At 35.3% G+C, this 18,870-nt stretch overlaps 1 protein-coding gene across 32 annotated transcripts in view; it reads left to right on the top strand.

The window, feature by feature from the left end:
• NRXN1 (neurexin 1) overlaps positions 1 to 18,870 on the top strand; it is a 1,145,126-nt gene that overhangs the window by 812,994 nt on the left and 313,262 nt on the right. The gene's annotated exons all lie outside the window — the stretch shown is intronic.

Here is an 18,870-nt window from a genome sequence, read left to right as displayed (position 1 = left end):
AGAAAGTACTTATCTGAAGCTACATGAAATAAAAGGAAGGAAAGGATACTTTAAGGTATTTGGGGATGTGAAAGAAGATGGCAAAAAGATTGTTTCTGTGCCATTTTGTACTTATTTTGATACATAAGTGTCAGGAAAATATATTTTGATTCATAATTACCACTTACATCCTGGGCCCATTCTCTTTTCTCTAAGTTGTAAGCTTCCCACAGTAATTTACTCAGCGTGTAATAGATGGCAAAGAGTAGTCATGAATGAAAAGCTTCATTTTCCTTTGCAAGTTGCCATAATTAACTTTAGGGTTCAGGGACCTCTCTTCTTTCTCTGCATTTTAAAAATTATTAATGAGTATGGTTGAAACTCTTTAAATCTTCATTTTCTCACATTATTTGTAAAGAAGCACAGTGTCATTTATTGTTAAGAGGTATTAATATTTTATTGATATATCCAAAAAATCATAGTGTGTCACACATTCAAAAACTTTTCTAAAGGATTCTTATTATCATAGTTCTTGGTCTAAAATGTATCTTTTAGAAGATTTCAGAAGAAGCATGTAAGTCTCCCCATCCTCTTTTTTATCCTTGAGATTCAGTTTATTTCCCATGCATTAAGCAACCATGGAAGTTTGTTCTATTTTGTTTTGTCTATCCCTATAAGTTCTCTTTCTATCAGTACTCACGCTCCAAAGGACATTTGACTAGGTCATCATGTTCTTTCCTGTTAGAATGTGGCCATTGGGTACTAGTTCTAAAATAATTAAGAAAAACATGAAACACCAAAGTACATTAGCACAAACTTTTACAAGTTTTTCATTCTCTGTTTTTATTAAACTGTTTTCTTAATCTTAATTTTGTCTTAGAATTCTGGAATTTCCAATAAGCTGTGTAGGAGTTTACACTGACCACAAGGGCTGAATTCATTGGTAATCTTGAAAAACACAACAAAACCCCTCAGCACAGCCATTATTGGACCATAGTAAAATTTCAATTTAAAATGTAGTTGTCAAAAGGGGAACCCTAGAAAGGTAATTTCAGGTGCCTTTTAGCAAATTTTTAACAATCAAAATTAAGAGCATCTGGATTTTTATGGCATCATAAATAAATGGTCAGTTAAGATACATTTCACTAGTACGGTAAGGAATCTTACTGCTTAGAGCAATCTCAACTTTCAAAATGTATGTGCTCAGTTCTGATGTAAGAGCTTTGCTACTTCAAAAAATAAATAAATAAATAAAAATGAAAACAAGAATCTTTTCCTTCTAAAAGAAATTACTTATTGATCCATAACCAATTACACTTTTACTCTGAGAAAAGGTTCTACAATGATCACTCTCAAGTCACAAGGGGCTATGTTATTGAATTACTCAAACCACTGTTGTTTATTTTATGGTCAAAAAGTTTTAGACTACAAAAATAGGTATTTCTTTCTAGTGCTGGTCAAATGTGGTCTCAGGGTCCTATCATAAGTAAATAATTGACTTTCTCAGCATCCATTCTAGTGCAATAACCTCCATATCTCCTTTACCAGCCATGGATTTCTGATAGCTGCACTGTGAAGGCCTTCTTCTTTCTGAATCTCCTCTCTTGGTCTGGCCTGGTCATTCTCTTTGGATTCAGTGCACGTCTCTACACACCCTTTCTCTTGGACTTGGTATCTTCAAAATCTCCCTTGCTGGTAAACCATGTCCTCCTGGGCTTCCCAAATACTGTTGTGTGTCAGCCCTACCCACTCCTTATCAACTAATGGGACTCAGTCTTATTTCAAATCTGGTCAAGTAAAATTTTGTTTCTCCCATTGCCTAGAAGAGGTGATTAGACATTAGAGACTCAACAAATCTTTTATATAGAGATAAGTCACTTCTTTCCATGTTGTTGTTGTTGTTGTTGAGATGAAGTTTCGCTCTTGTTGCCCAAGCTGGAGTGCAATGGCACAATCTCAGCTCACTGCAACCTCCGCCTCCCGGGTTCAAGCTATTCTCTTGCCTCAGCCTCCGGAATATCTGAGATTACAGGTGCCCACCACCATGCCCAGCTAATTTTTGTATATGTGGTAGAGACGGGGTTTCACCATGTTGACCAGGCTAGTCTTGAACTTCTGACCTCAGGTGATCCGCCTGCCTCTGCCTCCCGAAGTGCTGGGATTACAGGCATGAGCCACCGTGCCTGGCCTTTTTCTATGTTTTAAACATATAATCAAAATTAACACAAGACCAGTGGTTTTCTTTTTACTACCTAAGTTTACCTGCAGCTCTTTCCCAAAATGTTGGGTGCATGGAATAATAAAAGAAAGAAGAATTAGAAATTAAAAGAAAAAAGGAAAACCAGACAGGAAGGCAAGAAGGAAGGAAGGAAAGAAAGAAGAAAGTACGAAATAAAGGGAGGGAAGAAAGGAACAAAGAAAGTGCAAAGGGACACAAGATAATGCCTGTGGGTGATAGAAACAGAACTGTTCTTAATATGTAGATCTGAGAATATTCAAAGGCTGTTTTATCAAATTATTTAGGTACCCTTGAGTCCATTTTGTTTTTCCCAAATAAATTGTTCTACTTCTTTCATGATTGAAATTTAAAAGGAAAAATAAGATTTATAAATTTTAGATTATTGCTGTATGATTTAGGTTTGTGAATATAACTGACTTAGAAGTAAACCTAATTGGTGCTATACTATCGATGATACATTTTTATCTGTAAAAGTTAGACCTAGTCATTATCCCTTAAACTGCAAGGAAAATTTGTGTGTAAGCCTTCAAAGTCAGCGAAGTATAAACTATATACTGATCAGATTAAAAAGTCTTATTTTCATCCTTATTTGATAGAGTGAGCCAATAAATTAGAAAGTTGATTGCATTCATTAAGATGTGCTCCATCATTGCTGAAATATATAATGCTATTTCAATTAGATAATTTTAAAAATCTGATTGGCATATAATTTTAATGAAGATTTGAATATTTGACATGGTTTACCATCCAATTTTTCAGAATAAAAATGTTGGATTTTAAAAAAGTTTGATTAACTGTACTCTTAAAAACGTAACAACTTGGAATAAAATGGTTTTTGAATTAGGGGGCCCAGTGTGACAGATGAATTTTTTTGTCATATTAATATTAATGCTACCACTGTTAACCTCAAAGTCATATAATATTACTATTGAAATTTTTAAGATTTTATGAAGGGGTGAGGGGAAGATAAGACATGAAGTGAAGAGCAATTAATTAGTATAGTACCTAGAATAATAGTGCTCAATAAATATTTTCTGAAAGATTTAATAGCTTTAATGAATTATATATTGAAAATACTGTGGCTTAGGATGAGTGTAGATCTTCAATTATTTAACAGGTCAAGTAAAGTGACAGACATTTTAATTTCTATATAACTCTGAGAAAGTCCTCCAGCTTCCTGATTACAATACAGAAAAATTATAGAACTTGATATAAGCAGCCATATTATTGAGAAGCTTCAAGTCTTAAAGGATGTTTTCAGACATCTTCAACTAAGAATTGATTATGGAGATTGGTGGTTTAAAGAAACTCTATGGTGAAATTTTAGTTGGATGAATGATTATTTTTTGTTAATAGTTGCCTTATTTATTGTAGTTCACTTTTATCATGAATTATTCTCTAGTTATTTTATATTTGTCCATTATTTACAAATAGAAATAAATTTTCTGATGGCAGAGAACATGATTTATAATAATGGTGATGATTAATAAGAAAAATAGCTGGGCATAGTGGCTCACGCCTGTAATCCCAGCACTTTGGGAAACTGAGGCTGGCGGATCACAAGGTCAAGAGGTGGAGACCATCCTGGCCAATATGATGAAACCCCATCTCTACCAAAAACACAAAAATTAGCTGGGCGTGGTGGTGCATGCCTGTATTCCCAGCTACTTGGGAGGCTGGGGCAGGAGAATCGCTTCAACCCGGGAGGTGGAGGTTGCAGTAAGCCAAGATCATGCCACTGCACTCCAGCCTGGCAACAGAGCAATATTCGGTCTCAAAAAAAAAAAAAAAAAAAAAAAAAAAAAACCAAAAAAAAGAAAAGAAATGAAAAAGAGAAAAGAAAGGGAAAATAATACAGGAATGTAACTTTTCATCTTTTATTTCAGTACATGCTAGAAGCCTCTCCAGAAATATTTATTTAGCACCTAATATGACCTAGGCCTATGTTAGGCTCTGTGGATGCAAAAATAAATGAGCTGGCTGTTTAGTAACTACCTCAGTAAATATTTGTTGGATGAATGAATGAACAAGCTAGCTGAGTTCCAGTGAACTTAGATGATTTATAGCAAATATTTTGTTGCCAAGTGACTGGTATTTCTTGGTATTTTTCTGTCTTGCTATTTTTTCATCTCTTTTCCTTACAGTTTTAACTTTCTTATTTGTATAGTATTTGTATGGGCAGTTAACAAATAATAGATTATTAAGATAAAAAATATAAAGAAATAACTTGCAAACTGTGAAGTGTTACACAAGACATGTTTAAGTTACTGACGTGTCGAGGATTATTTAACTGATAATGGCTTAAATAATTTCTTAGAAGCAATAAGCAAAAATTGAGCTCGTTTTTATATTTTATGAGATATATCTAGAAATTTTACCAATGTTGTCACTTCTAGAGAAACCCCTTCATATATCAGTTTAGTGATGTCAATTGGAAATTATTTAATGCCTCTCTGACAGAAGAAAGTTACTATAAATGTGGATGCATTCTCTACCACAAATATTAACATGTGTATTGGTTCTGACCAGAGGAAATGTCATTGAGGGTGGAGGAGAGGATGAGTGAAGAGTGTTTTTTGAAATCCTTTCATCTTGGGAGCATAAAAGAGCATTGCAAATTTGATAAGTGAGTTGTTGCACATATTTGCCTTAAGTGTTGCTTCTTTGTACTTTGCTGGGCTGGAAGCCTTATTTTGAAACCAAGCTCTTAATTGATTTTGATTTGGAAATATGCCTTTTGATCATTGGTTTTAGTGTAGACTAGAAACAGTGTATTTATAGTAAATATTACATGTCTCAAAATAACACCAATATTGGTGACGTGTCAAGTCTTTCTCATCTTTCTCTGCTTCTCTCTATTATACATTATTTATCTTACTGGTCTCTTAAGATTTGATTCAGAAATGTGTTTTTAACTCAATAATTATATGTAGATGCACACCTATATCAACAAGGTAAATCTAATTATTTCCCCTCAGGCTTTTCTTGAATTGAAATTATGTTCCATCTGAAATGCTATTTCTAACTAACAGATTCACTGATTTTATAGAAGTTTCACTTTGCCATATAGTATTCAGATTCAATTCTGTAAATTGTATGGAGTATATCTATTGCTTGGTTTTGCTTTCCTAGTTCTTTTACATTCATTTATTTGTTTTTTTCTATTCCTATATCATGAGATAGCTTTCCTAATTCTTATATGAATTATAGAACATGTGGCTTATTTGACTAGAATTTCCAAAGATGGATTAAATGATGCCTTTTCACCATGTGTTGTAAAATTACTGTCCAAACTTCTGAGGTATAAAAGTCATTTTTGGGGAAAATGTGAGAAATGATGGTCACGTTTCTATTGACTTAAGTGCTAAATAGTTTATTATGTGTGGCGTAGGAGAGGCAAATGAATCAATACAGATTCCTGCCTTCATCCATTTTCCTTGAAAGTTAATTCAATTTCTCAACTTCTAATTACTGATCATCATCTTTAGTGTGTCATTTAGTCTCTATGTTTTTTGGTTTCTAGAATTCTAGAGTTATTTCTTCATCTGTAATTCTATTGCTGTGAAATTTAAGAAATGAGAACAAAACAGCTATTTCTAGCCTCTTCTCAGTTCACATACTTACCACTTAGAGGCTTGTACTGCTGCCTCACCTTCTCAGCTATCCTTCTGTCTCCATTCTGAGTACTTTTCTATCCATTTTATATACTTATGGCAGGTTAATTTGCTAATCTGGTTCTTTGATCCTATTATTCCTTTGTTAAAACACATTGATGCCTCTACAATTATATATAGGTAAAGGCAAATTCTGTACCTAAAATTTAATGTCCTCAGCATTTTAATCTCTTTCCCTTTTCATGTCCATTTTTCACATTTTTCTACTTATCTTTCAACTCCAGTGAAACGTATTAACTTTTTTGAAAAATGAGCTTCTTGTCATCTCTCTATTTCTAATTCCTGTTCAAAAGATTTCTTCCCATTCTCTCTCACTATATAGATTCGACTCAGTCATTGAACAGTTTTTTTTTTCAAATCATGAGTGTTTTCAGGGTTGGTCGTGGATCTTTTCACCTCCTAAGCTAGCAGAAAGAAGTTAGGTCTCGGGAATCTATTTGGAAGAGTTGCAGAAACAATTCTTAGGGCATTACCTAGCTGGAGAAAATCATGTCCATTGATTCTGCTCCATCCTGTGATCACTACTCCTTTGCACCCACTGCTTTGTGGTGGCTATTTTACAGAATGGCTTCAAATCTATTCTAAGTTAGCCAGTGATGAGCGGCTTTAGCAAACCCTGTTTCTGATGCCAGGCTGTCAAAACAAGGAACTTCTTGTTGAATTCTTTCTGACTACTGACTATACCTCAATTTCTTCTATAGCTACTAACTATTTTTCAAAAGCATACCTTCAAGAAACATTTTAAGCAAAATAAACACATTATTATTGATCACCTATAATGCAATTTATAATATATGTGATTAGTTGCTGTGTAACCAATTTCTCCATAATTTAGAAGCCTAAAAGAGCAAACATTTATAATCTTATACCGGCTTAGGAATCCAGGAGCATCTTAGTTAGGTTATTATGAAATTTTCAAGAGAAATAATGGTTAAGAACTCCTGTACTTAGAACATATCCAATATGTTCACTCTTATGATCCAGACAGTCTATGTGTCTCAGGAAGAAATGATGAGCAGCAGTTTAAACTATATGCAAGCACGTTATTAAGGAGGCTTTGCACAACTCTAAACACAGTATAGATTGATGAAAGAAAAAATGAAACAAAGACATTGTTGAGGGTTAAGAACTAGTTTGGGGAATACATACTGAATATGGGTCATTTGCACAATTATCAGGAAAATTGCTTTTATTACACACAAAAAAACCCCCACTGTAAGCCATAAGCAAAATGCATGGCAGTAGTGGTTAAAAAATAGAAACAGCATGGCAAATATGTCAGCCAAACACCAGAAAACAAGATGATGGTGATTCTATGACATTAGAATCCTATTAATGCTGATGCTGGCCCACTCTAGACATGAACAAGTTTATTTAAACAATGGAAGGAAATAATCTAGGTGCATAGATAGGGGGTACTCAAGTTAATAGTAGACATAAATAATCCAAATTATAAATTAGAATCAGAGGACTAGACATAACTTTTATGGGGTCTGAGAAAATTCTTTTGATGAAAACAATTTGTGATGTCTCTAGGAGTTACTCTAGGAGATGGTGTGCTAGACTAGAACTAGGGATTATTATATCGATAACACAGAGGAGGCTTCTCCCCTCATCAGAACAAACTGGATAACTGTCTAACCTTTTTGCCAATAAAGCATAGCCCTGAATGGGGGACGCTCAACTGCCCTGGAAGATCACACTGTAACTAGGCTTCTAAGGAAATGCTTTAATGGTGGCCTCTTCCTGTGAGGAAAAAGTACTTTCTCCTAGAATTTTATCTCTTAAATCCTTCCTGCCCAATAAAGAATGGAAATTCATTATTAACAGACAATAAAAAAGTTTGGTGAAAGATCAAACTTAATTGATTAGTAAGACTTTTGGCCTTACTGAAAAAGGCTCTCTTCATATACTTAAAATTTTACTCTGACTTTTAGCTATCAAATAAGTGCCGACTGCTCACTCCCAAAGACACCTCTCCATCCCAGGCTTCTCTCACTACCATACTAATATTTCCACCTGCTTACTCAGCATCTCTACCTGAGTGTCTCATAGGCATCTGAAACTTAACCACATTAACAACTGAACTCATCATCTCCTAACCATACCCTCATCTACATAATCACGGCTAAATCCTTGACGTCTTTTACTCCGTGCTTGCCTTTACAATCCAGTCAGTTTGACATCAAATTGCTAACATGTCTCTCAACCCATACCAGCCAACAGAAATATATGAGCCATGTTTGTAATTTTAAATTTTCTACTACTCATATAAAAGGAAAAAAAGGTGAAATTAATTTTACTAAATGCAATTAACTTTGAGAATATATTTTAACTCAATATGCACTGAATATTATTTTAATATATAAATGATATAAATTATTAATATATTTTCTATTATCTTTTCATAATAAGCTTTTGAAATCTAATGTGTGTTTTACACTTTACAACACCTCTCATTTCAGAATCTAAATTTTCCATCAGAAGCATTTTATATTTTATTATATCTACAGTTGTGAAAGTAGATTCACACACTCAAGTTATTTTAAACATACTTAAAAGTTTGAGTATCTTTAAAACTTACATCAAACTTGATTAAAATTAAATACATTTTAAAATTCATTTCCTTGATCACATTAGCCATATTTCAAATGCTCAGCATATGGCTACTGGCTTGTCTATTGAACAGCAATTTTAGAACATATCTACTTGCTTTTTATTCCACTATTATTGCCTTAGTTTAATGACCTCTTCTTGAACTGTTGCAATAGCCTTCTAACTAATCTCTCTGCCTCCAGCATCTTCCCTTTCTAATCCATCCTCTGCACTGCTACCAGAATGATTGTTATAAAATAAAATTGTGGTGTTTCAATCTCTGACTTCAAATGTTTAGTTACGGTGGCTCTCAACCTCTTTTAGTTCAAGACTTACCTGGCTGATAATATTCACCCACTTTCAGCAGTAATTTTGCTCACTTATGGGCTGCTCATTAGTGGGGAAAAAAAAGCACAAATCCTGGTACTCTATCAGTCCTTTCACCCATTTTTTCCCACGGCTCTGTAAGGGTGTGTTTCACCTCTCACCTGGTAGCAAGGCTGGTCAGAAATGGGCATGGGCTCCCTGTTCAGGCTGTCAATTTGAAGCCCGTTCATAGCATTCTTCAAGCATTTTTCCCAATGCTTATTTAATAGCATATGAAGAGAAACTAATTTTTATTTATTAAAATTTAGATACAGACACTTAGTAATTTACTTCTCCAGGACAAAGCGAAGTCATATATCTGGAAAAAACTGGCAAAATGACAACAACAACAACAACAAAAAACTTCCTTTTTTTTTTTTTTTTGCAGTCTTTGTGCACTCTTCCATTTTTTGTTGGCAATTTTATGAATCAGACAGAATTTGGAATTAGGTTAAAGTATTTAAACTTTGATGGCAAATGCTCATCCATACTGAACAGCATGATGCCGAGCAGCAAGTGTTATGAAAGCAGGGAATTTTATCTATTTCGTGCACTTTAGTATTCCTAGAACCCAGCATGAGCCTAGAATTTAGCAAGTGAGCAATCAGTATTTGTTGAAATAATCTTTGGATTCTAGAAGTTCTACCAACTTAAACTGTCTGTGTATTCTGAAAATGTTCAATGGCAATAGGTTGGTGCTGCTCAGGTTAAGGGTAATATCAGAAGCCAGTTTATATTAAATGTGTTTTGGGTGGGTTAGAGGTACACATATGAGCTAACGATCAGCATGTTTCCAATTTATGTGTTACCTATTTATAGATTGGTATCTTGAAGCAAGAGTCTAGTTCTGATAGTGAACCGGTGACCTACTGCAAATACTTCAAAGGCCAGCTTCCTTAGCTGGACCTCTAATGTATGCACAATCTAGGCTTATTTTCCAGCCTCATCTTCAGCTATCCACACTCTACCTCACACACATTCACTCTTTAATACATGTTCTTAATAAAACTTCCTCCTCCTCCTCCTCGTCCTTCTTTCTCTTCTACCTCCTTTACTTCTTCTAAGTGCTAAGCACTTTTCAAGGCACTAGAAATACAGAGTCAGATGTGGCATGGCTTCTGACCTCAAGTACCGTATAATTTACTACATAATCTTTATTCTACTGGCACATTAGCCGCAGAAAATAGACTGATATTTCAAATCCTCACAGTATAAAAGCACACTTAAAGGTTTTTAAACTATGAAGCAGTGTACGAGCGTGGCTTTTATAAAAGCAACCAACAATCTCACAACTGTTCTAAGTTTACATATGTAAGTCCATCTAATATGCATTAAAACTTCAAAAGAAAAAAATATACTCATGAAGTTAATGAAGAAATGAAGGTCACACAGCTAGTGAGCTGCAAAACCAGTACTGAACTGAGTCAGTCTGACTCCTAAATCCCTGTGCTTAACCACTGTGCCTTCTGTGATGCAGGTGAGAGTTCAGGAGACAGTCCCTCATCAGGCTGAACCGGATAATTCTGCCTTTTTGTCTGTGTAATGAAGTTTTATGAAGTTAAACAACTGTACCCTTTAGTATGCCACATATTGCATAAATTATGGAGCAGTTCAGATATCTGCTACATAAACCGTTTTCTCTAGTTAAATAAATACGGGAAGTTATCTGACTGGCCAGTTACCCCAAAGATTTTGTGGTTAGCTAGCTAGTGTTTGCAACTAGTTTGATTTGCAAGTTTGAGGCATAAATAATTTTAAAGGCCGAGAAACACAGTTTTAAAAAATGTACCAATAATGAGAGTCAGCAAAAAGAGACCTCCAGAGTGCCTCTGTTCATATCTGTTCCTTTCTTTGAAGTACTCCTACTTCCTCTTATTCCTACCTGTCCTTCTCTTTTTCCTAGTCTGGTGCTTTTTTATTCATCTTTGAGGCTTGGATTATATATTTTATATATTTGTGAAACCTTCCTTTGTCCCCTAGGGCAAGACTAATTATGCCCTTCTTGGTACTACTATTGTAGTACTTTGTTCTTAATCCTATTGTGTTACTTACTGTAGTTATAACTATGTCTTTATATGTCCTTAGAGCCCATTAAATTGTAAACTCTTCAAGGTCACTGAAAGGTATAATACTATGTATCTTTACGTGTCTGTATTTTCAGACTCTAGCATGGTGCTTACTAGATGCATGGTAATGGTTTACAGAGGAAGGAATGCACACCTGAGTGAATGGAGAAATGAGTGAACTCCTGCTGCTTTACTTTTGGCTGTGGCCTCTCTTTCCCTCCTGCTGGTAGTTTTCCATTGTCATGCAGGCGCTCACTCCAGAACTGCTCTCCTTGGAGCTTAGTATGAAGTACAGTCCCAAAGGATAATGGTGAAAGCATGTGATGTTCTACTGGGACTTCCCATTTACAACCTCCTGAGGCAAACAAAAGTCAGAGGCCTGAGGGCTGAGGCCTGTCATGAAATGGATTCATTTTTCCTGTGCTATTTTCTTATGAAAGGAAGACTTTTCTTTTGTTAATGGCTAGCTCCACCTTCAGGTTCAAATACTACACACAGGTGATCATTTCTCTGAGTCTAGTTATGCTTCTTGTCTGCTGTCTGTATCATTTTTATTTCTAATATCTATATAAAAGCATATGTAATTTATTTCCCTGCATCCTGACTTGATGAGTAGAGATGAATCCACTAGGAGAATGAAAACAAACAAAAAACTGTCCTGTAGTAATCCTCCCTAGTTGATGAGGAATGTAGAGATAATCAATCTCCACTACCCTGGCAGTTTAACCATTCTCTCTCTCTCTCTCTCTCTCTCTCTCTGTCTCTCTCTAATCTCCTGCTGTGCCAACCTCTAACACTTGACTTAACTGATGGAGGTAAAATTGGTTCTCCATTTATTGAATTTTTAAAAATTATTTTAGTTAATATATATTAAATGCTTGGAAGTACTATCAGTGAATCATCTGAAGTAGAGTTAAATTCCTCCTCTGAAATCATGCTTACGCTATTATTTGGCTTAGTCAGAAGAACAGTAACTAAACAATACTATTTAGCATGCACTGAGTGCTTACTGTGGAACACACACTGATCTAAACATTTAGCATAAAATTATATTTTATTAAATATTCACAATAATTCATTGAGGTATGAATTTTATCTCAGTTTTACCAATGAGCAAACTGCATTATAAATAAATTGACCAAAGTCACACAGATAGTAAATAACTGCCTGTATTTGAACCAGCTGTATGACTTCAAAGCTTCATTTTTCTTTAGTACAAAGGAAAATTTCAGGCTGGCCCAGCAACTTTTGCAAATGATTATAAAATCCCAACTATCAGTGTGAAACCAATGAGTCTTTGTAGTGTATTGTTTCATGATATTCCTTATATTAAACATGGAATTCCAGAGATTCCGTGACCCTCAATGTGAATGCACTAAATAACAACAAAGTGTCATGACATAGCACATAATATTTTCTATTTAAGTCTCTTAATGGGTACAATTATAGGTATCTTTGCAATTTTGTGAGTTGTGCCTAAATGTAGGACTACACTAATACTGCTAGGAGGGTATTGGCCTTATGTGTGATGAATATGAAAGTAACCCACATTGCTCTGGAAACTCTCATTGGAGCCATAAGTTTCAGCCTTCACCACATTCTAAACCTAACACATAAAGCCTCAATGACTTGACCTACTTCTCTCCCCACCGCACCCCCAAACTAAAGGCAGGGAGAGTCTCTGTGTACTTAAGTATGTAAATGAGGTGAGAGAAAGGGAATTTGTCTATTGCTTGTAGCTCTTGCTGATTGAACATTTTCCCGACAGAGGTGTTCAAAGGAAAAGTATGTCATCTGTTCATTATTGTTAATTAGGAATAAAATCAGGCTGTGGGGGCTCCAAATCCCATAGGGCATCAGCAGAGAAACAGTGTTGAAATTTCAGCCCTAATACACAGAGTAAGGTCAAACAGCTACTCGTGTAGGCTCCAGAACTGTGTTCATTTGATCTTTAAAAAACAGGCATTGCGGCCGGGCGCGGTGGCTCAAGCCTGTAATCCCAGCACTTTGGGAGGCCGAGACGGGCGGATCATGAGGTCAGGAGATCGAGACCATCCTGGCTAACACGGTGAAACCCCGTCTCTACTAAAAAATACAAAAACTAGCTGGGCGAAGTGGCGGGTCCCTGTAGTCCCAGCTACTCGGGAGGCTGAGGCAGGAGAATGGCGTGAACCCAGGAGGTGGAGCTTGCAGTGAGCTGAGATCGGGCCACTGCACTCCAGCCTGGGTGGCAGAGCGAGACTCCGTCAAAAAAAAAAAAAAAAAAAAAAAAAAAAAAAACAGGCATTGCAAAGATATTTCATGAGGTGGAAAGAAAAAGTTGTAAATTCTAGCTCCTGCTCCAAATGCCTAAATCAAGACTGATGGTTATTTGATTATTTGTAACTGGTCATTGTGAAGGGTGTTGGATAAATGCACTGGCTGGGGATGTTTCTGGAATTTGAAAGTGCTATGTAGATACTGTTAATTGTTATGTGAGGAACATACTATAACCATCAACTCCATATTTAACTAGTTTTTCCTGAACTTTGTCCTTCTCAGTAGACTGTATTTCTATTATTTAACTGATTTTTTTTGTTGTTGTTGTTTTTAATTTACTAACTTTTTTGGTGTCCTTCTAACCAGACAGACATAAACTAGATCTAATAGACTAGTGAGGCGTACTGTAGGGTCTGCAAGGCCGATAATATTTTATGACAGGCTGTTCAGAAGGAATTGAATTTTATTTGTTGCCTATGGATGAAAGTATTTACTTTTCAGAAAAGTCCATATTTTAAATAAATGTAATTTTTAAATCGTAAAAATCTGTATCGAAAAATTTAAATAATACAACAATGGTGGGAGTAAAAAGTAAAAACTGCATATAATATACCCACTTTTTTACTGTGGTGTCTAAAACTCTGATCTTTAATCTTATGCATATACATTCAATTTCTTTTTTGTATATAGTATATGTATAAATATTTGTGTATATGCTAACACACCTGAACATTCCTTAAAAAGATGAAATGTTATCATGTGGTACATACTATTCCGCAAGTTGATTATTTTTATTTAATATATTTTGTACATCTTTTCATTTTAGAGCATATGATCTCATATTTACCTCATAACATGCATCTGCTACAGTTTATTGACCGTAATGATGGGTATTTTCATTGTTTCAGCATTTTAAGTATTACAAATGAATAACATTTTAAAATCTTGTAAAAATATTGTTTCACATGTGTAAAAGCTTATTTTATGTTCAAATTCCTACAAGCTGAACCAATGTATATATTGCTGAGTTGTCCTCTAAGAACGTTGTACTATTGAACACTCCCACCAGCGGTATATGAAGACGTCACAACCTGGAGTGTTTTCATATAAAAGCAAATTGGTCTCATTATTTCTTAAGAAACTGAGCTCCGTAGAATGATTTTCTTTCTGGTGTATTTAATCTGAGTGTGTTCGCACTTTAATAATTACACTAGTGTAGAGGTGAAACCAATCCCCCTTTAACTTCAGTCACAAACTTTCTCCTATTCTGGCAGTAGGCCAAGGAGGTTGGATAACTGTTTCATGAATCATGTGCCTCTTTTCAGTAAAATGTGGCTTCACAATATTATGGGAAAAGCCAGGCAGGCAAGAGGTTAATATCCTCCTGGGTAGCAGTACTCATTTCAGAGTCTACCTCTGTGTTCTTCACCTTCTACACATTCCATAATTCTTAATTTTGCCTCTAGTCACTTCTTGTTTCAATCATGCAGTCCCCAGGACTCGTGAACAGCCATGGAACGTGACAGGCTTTTAAATGTATTAATACTGTTAACATCATTGTACTTAATCTTAATATAACAAACAGAGTAACAACAGATGTACTCTGCTATTAAGTGTTTAGTAAGGCATACATGTCCTAGCTCTTGATAGCCAATTTAAATGACAAAGTTCCTGAGCCTGAGCTCAGAGGGTGGATTATATCAAGGGGCTAACTCATATGTTCTGTGGCATTTGATAATAGCCAATATCAAATTGAAAGGAAATAAGATGTTCAGTAGCAGTGAAAAGATGTACCTACTTGAGTTTTTCAAATTCTACATGTGATTATTTACTTCAGTCCTATTGCATCTATTGTGAGCTAAATCACAGTTAGAAGTCAGAACCACATTTAAAAATTAAAGAGCATTTTTTAATTGCTGATTTTTAAAATGCTGCATAAATATAATTTAAGCATGTGAGATATAACCAAAATTATAGTTTTTCATTACACTTTTAAATTTTCCTTAAGGTGCTATAGTTTTACTAATACAGTGTAAAAATTAAAATATGTAGCTATAGAGTTTAATAGGCACTGAGAATATTTGTTAATGCCATGGCTGTCTATATTATATTCACTAACAGATTTAATAGCTGAACAGATGCAGCTTGCTATGATAACACATGGTACTGAGCAGCAGGCAGCCCCATTTGACAAGTTGGTTTTTATTTTATTTCTATATCCCCAAAACTTCTCTTATAATCTCAGATTTCATTGTATTTTGATTTGTTAGGCAGCAAACAGATAAGAGGGATTCGGTTCTTTGTTGTTTATTTGCAACAGGTTGTTTGACTTCAGGGTACAAAGCCCATGAGATTCTAAAGTAAAATAACTGGATGAGACTGGGTAAGACACACAGCACAGATAACTATACAACAATACAAATAGATGTATCCGATACAAAATGAATAGAGGAGCACCTTCAAGGATGCTCTGCAGTATGGACATACACCAGATTAGTAAGAAAATTCTGCCAACCATCTTCTCAGCAAGTATCAGTTATACGGTGGGCAGGATATTTAATTTTAATTATTTGTGTACATTTCTTCTAGTTGCCTTGCATAACTAGCAATAACTTTTGCCAGCAGAGTGGCCAAGGGGAATTGGCGTTGTTTGGTGTTACAAGATTTGCTCTCTGAGGATCAATTCTTTGGAGCTTTCCATGAGCTATTTTCCAATCCTTTAATTGCTTGTGTCTGGAAAAAAAATCTGATGTACATTCTAAAGCTAAAATAAGATGACTGTCTAGCTAATATATTTTGGTATTCACAAAGATGCGTGGTATTGATAATGAGATATTTGAAATGGGTTTTTGCAGAAATCCTGTACAGATATTGAAAATTGTAAAGTTGTTGAAATTGGATACATCCTGTTGAACTTCAGGGATTTCAGTTCTGCGTTGTGTGGTGAGGGAATTATACTAGCCTGAAATCTAAAGTGTGAAAGAGGTGGGTTCAAATCCCATGGAATGTTCTCATGCAATATCAAATATCTGGGCCAGAGAAAGCATTTGTATTTCAAGGCATTCTGCATCTTGTCAGAATTTCCTCAGAAGGGTTGGCATAATCATCAACTAGGATCTGTTTAAAGACTTACAGCATAGTCTTTTCCCAGCATCAAGGTTATTATGCACAGTCTGTCCTGGCCTTAACAATCCACACTAATTCAGAGAATTCAGAGAAATCCTCTAGGTTTGCACAACCAGAATTAATTTCTTTCCATCACAGTATAGTGAGAATAATATGTTTCCCTCACGTTCAAACCTCTCTCTTTGGTAATGTGAACCTCAGGGTGTTTGATCGGGGAGTTAGCCTGATTATGCTTTGTGTTAGTGTGACTCATAATTCACTCTCAGTCTGCCTTTAAGAAAATATTCCTAAATAAATATTCCTATATATATAGAGAGAGAGAGAGAGAAAGAGAGAGAGAGAGAGAGAGTGTCACATATATAATCACACACATATGTATATAGTCATATATATAGTCGTATAGTCACAGGGTCTTATTAGAGTACAGTAGTGTGGTTATAGCTCACTGAAGCCTCGACACTCCCGAGGCTCAAGCAATCTTCTCGCCTCAGCCTCTCAAGTCACTGGGACCACAGGTGTGTGCCACCATGCCCAACTAATTTTTAAAACTTTTTGTAGAGATGGGGTCTCACCATGTTGCCCAGGTTGGTCTCCAACTCCTGGGCTCAAGCGATCCTCCCACCTTGGCCTCCCAAAATGTTGTGACTACAGGAGTGAGACACTGTATTTGACCTATGAATATCTTGGAAGTCAGGCACTAGTATGAGAGGTTTGTAAAGTCAATATGAGCTTGTTATTCCAGTTTACACTAAAAATGTAAGTAACTCAATAATTATATGTTTTATACTAGATTTGATCATTGCCAATAAAGTTGTATAAATCTAACATCATAGGGCCTTTTTATCAATTAGACTTGAGAACAATTATTTTTGGTAAAATTCTCATGTTGATTGTGTAAGAGTTTTTTTTTCCCCCCAAAACAGGAGACAGTTTTATATTGGAATATTAGTCTCCCCACAAAAAAGATACATAAGAAGACAATACTTGAAATAATGAAATTTGTGTGGATAACATGTAGACGTAGTGTACTCACAGAACAAATTATCATCTTCAAAGAATTCTAGGGTAATTTAGATGGCAGGACAGCTAGACATAGCTGTTTGTCATCTGCTATGCCTGATGGACAAATGGATCAAAGCCTGTTTGAATATAATGAAAACAGGTCACCCTAACTTAAAATCCAAAGCAGTCTTTGAAGTGTGATAACTATTCACTGAAAGGAATAAAACCCATAGCCACTGGAGTTTTGTGTATTTGGAATGCTACAATGAAGCAAACATTTAAATTCATTTGCAATAGAGAAGAAAAAAAAAATAAAGGCTCTTGGAATATCTCTTTTAACAACTATTGAAACAATATGGAATAAAAGTGAATATTTTTGGAAAGGACACCTTTACTTTGTTTTGCATATATATAACAGGAATCCATAGAATCTTAAATTATCTTTAACTAAAATGTCACTGGGTACAAAGTTGAAGTTTATCTATCCTAGAGAAGTTTCAGGACCTGGAAAGGAAGTTAGTTCCTTTAGAGGTTCACTTGTATTCCAACCCCTAATCAAAGACTAAAGATACTCTAATTTAAAAAAGTAAATGAGTAATGCTGTTACATAAGCTATGGCCTTGCTGGAAGTTTAGATTCTGTCTTAGACTCCAAGATAAACAAACTTATTTTTCTCCAAAACCGTGGGTATGTGGCGGGGAGGGTGCTATAGTCGCTGTGGCTAAATATGAAGTTTACCAAAGACCTTTTGGTTCTGAGAAAAAAAAACAAAGAAGATGCTAACTTTAAGGAGAACACTTTCAAATCTCCAGTAGAATGTGAGAGATAGTCTTCCATTTTGAGAGAATCATCACCACTTGTCAGAAATAATGGTGTTCAGACTAAGAGCTGGTAGATCTCTTCAAAAGTGTGTCTGGGAGCTAATTGTCACCCAATTCCCACTGAAGATGGAAAGTCTTTCATTCATTCATGAATCATTTCTTGAGGGCTTTAAAGTGAACAGAACCTTGTTAGCTTCTTGGGATAGAAATGTGGATGAGATACTGCATATGCTTCAATAAACTTGAATAGTGAAAACTCTCCATTAAGACTTTTAAAGAAATAATTTTAATAAAATGATGTAAAGACAATAATAGAAGCACTGAAATTTATCATAGTAGCATATAAGAAAGAAGAGTGAATTTTTGCCTTGGTGCCTCAGGAGTACCTTTGCAGAGGAGGTAGTTCAGGCATGTATGGGAGAAGAGCCTGCCAAACGGAAGAAAATAAAGGAGGCCATCAGAAATAATGAGCTAAACTGAGATGCAACATGGTATGTCTGACCAATTATGTGCCCTTTAACATAGCCCTTAGTAGGCATCAATAAATGTTTTCTGGATGAATGGCTAAATGGGAAATATCTTACCTAGTTTTTCAATAACAATAAGTTAGATGAAAAGAGAAGTGGCAAAACCATTTTAATAAGTATGCAAGTGATGTCATACTGCAAGCAGACTTCAAGTAAGAGTTAAAACTTTGCTGTTAAGTTTCTTTCTGCATAGGACTCTGGGTTGGAAAGATGACC

This window comes from Papio anubis, chromosome 14 (genome assembly GCF_008728515.1).
Source record: "Papio anubis isolate 15944 chromosome 14, Panubis1.0, whole genome shotgun sequence".
Classification (NCBI taxonomy): Eukaryota; Metazoa; Chordata; class Mammalia; order Primates; family Cercopithecidae; genus Papio; species Papio anubis.
This window is presented reverse-complemented; position numbering and strand designations above follow the sequence as displayed.